The sequence below is a fragment of the Populus nigra genome, chromosome 2, assembly GCF_951802175.1.
Source record: "Populus nigra chromosome 2, ddPopNigr1.1, whole genome shotgun sequence".
NCBI lineage: Eukaryota > Viridiplantae > Streptophyta > Magnoliopsida > Malpighiales > Salicaceae > Populus > Populus nigra.
This window is the reverse complement of record NC_084853.1, coordinates 9,192,919-9,195,418: the sequence shown is the minus strand read 5'-3', so window position 1 is coordinate 9,195,418 and position 2,500 is coordinate 9,192,919.

The following is a 2,500-nucleotide window of genomic DNA, read 5'->3' as shown; positions in this document are numbered from 1 at the left end:
CAGCCCCCCCGCGGGCGAGAGAGCAAGCCAGCAGGGGCTGTCGCCTGCCGCGGCCAGCGACGTCGGGCTGGCCCCTGCAGCGCCTAGCCTCTCCCACGCGGGGGGCAGGCCAGAACGCGGGGGGCCAGGGCCCGAAGGCAGCCCCCCCGCGGGCGAGAGAGCAAGCCAGCAGGGGCTGTCGCCTGCCGCGGCCAGCGACGTCGGGCTGGCCCCTGCAGCGCCTAGCCTCTCCCCCGCAGGGGGCAGGCCAGAACGCGGGGGGCCAGGGCCCGAAGGCAGCCCCCCCGCGGGCGAGAGAGCAAGCCAGCAGGGGCTGTCCGCGCGTCGCGCGGCGCGGCATGGCTGCGGGGGCCGCGCGCGCGCGCCCAAGCGCCCAAGGGCCCCCAAGGGCCCCAGGCCCTCAGGCCCCAGCGCCCCAGCGCCCAGCGCGGGCGGGCGCGCTGCGCGCGTGTGGTCTTTGAGGGGCGCCGGCCTGGTGGCTCCCTAAAGAGCAATAAGTGTCATTGCAGCTCTGGCAGGGGGAGACACTACTATGGCAGGGGGAGACACTACTAGGTCCCAGCTGTCACCCCCCCTCTAAAAAATTCATTTCTTGGTATTTTGAGCTGAAATTTTGCAGAGAGGTTGGCAAAAATCCAATCCACCTTCATTAATTTTCCCAGAATTTTTCGAGGTCGGGAAGTATTTGTTTTAATTTTCCTACCATTAGAAATCGAGTAAATCCGCAAAACTAGGAACCGGCCCGGAATGACCCCAAATTCAGTGGGCAGCCTCATAAAAATATGGCTGATTTTACTGGATTGGTTTCATGTGGAAAGCACGACGTTTTCTTGTAGGAATGCGGGAACCCCGGCAGCTCGCCTGCCGCGGCCAGCGACGTCGGGGACGCTGGCCTGCGCTGTCGAGCCCGCGAGGGCTGTCTCCGCGGCAGGCCCCCCCTGAACGGGGCACGACAGGCCACCGCGCTGGCTCGTCCAGCGTCGACAGTCCCTCGTCCAGGTTTCAGATCGCGCCAAGTCGAACCCATGACCTGCTCAAGCCATCGTGCGCTGCCGAATTCGCATCTGCGTGTAGGCTGCCATTCCACGCGGCAGCCCCTGTTTTCGTCAGCGTGCCCCCCTGACGAATTTTCCTGCCTGGCCCAGTCCAGCGTCCAGCCCCTGTTCGTCGAAAAATCTGCGCTGCTGATTTTCCACGACGAGCCTACTTTCGTCAGCGTGCCCCCCTGACGAATTTTCCTGCCTGGCCCGGCCAGTCCAGCCCCTGTTCGTCGAAAAATCTGCGCTGCCGATTTTCCACGCGGCAGCCCCTGTTTTCGTCAGCGTGCCCCCCTGACGAATTTTCCTGCCTGGCCCGGCCAGTCCAGCCCCTGTTCGTCGAAAAATCTGCGCTGCCGATTTTCCACGCGGCAGCCCCTCTTTTCGTCAGCGTGCCCCCCTGACGAATTTTCCTGCCTGGCCCGGCCGGTCCAGCATCCAGCCCCTGTTCGTCGAAAAATCTGCGCTGCCGATTTTCCACGCGGCAGCCCCTCTTTTCGTCAGCGTGCCCCCCTGACGAATTTTCCTGCCTGGCCCGGCCGGTCCAGCATCCAGCCCCTGTTCGTCGAAAAATCTGCGCTGCCGATTTTCCACGCGGCAGCCCCTGTTTTCCTCAGCGTGCCCCCCTGACGAATGTTCGTCGAAAAATCTGCGCTGCCGATTTTCCACGCGGCAGCCCCTGTTTTCCTCAGCGTGCCCCCCTGACGAATGTTCGTCGAAAAATCTGCGCTGCCGATTTTCCACGCGGCAGCCCCTCTTTTCGTCAGCGTGCCCCCCTGACGAATTTTCCTGCCTGGCCCGGCCGGTCCAGCATCCAGCCCCTGTTCGTCGAAAAATCTGCGCTGCCGATTTTCCACGCGGCAGCCCCTCTTTTCGTCAGCGTGCCCCCCTGACGAATGTTCGTCGAAAAATCTGCGCTGCCGATTTTCCACGCGGCAGCCCCTCTTTTCGTCAGCGTGCCCCCCTGACGAATTTTCCTGCCTGGCCCGGCCGGTCCAGCATCCAGCCCCTGTTCGTCGAAAAATCTGCGCTGCCGATTTTCACCGACGAGCCTACTTTCGTCAGCGTGTCCCCTTGACGAATTTCCCTGCCTGGCCTGGACAGTCCATCTTCCAGCCCATGTTCATCGAAAAATCTGCGCTGCCGATTTCCCCGACGAACCTGCAGCTGCACAAATCTGCGCTGCCGATTTCCCCCCCTGTCGGCATGGCTGCCGCTGCCCCGATGTCCAGACCAACAGTCTTTTTTGTCGACTTTGCCGATTTTGTCCGCGCTGCCGATTCCAACACTACCCCCTGCATCCAAACCAGCATTGTTTCGTCAGCTCTTCCCCTGACGATTTTAGCCCTGTAACAAACAGTAGGCCTCCAATCCCGCCAACGGGAGCCAAGTTGATAGGGAAGAGAATTGAATGACGCGCCTGGTCCTCGCACCCCGCCACCCGAGGGGCCTTTTTCCCGGCA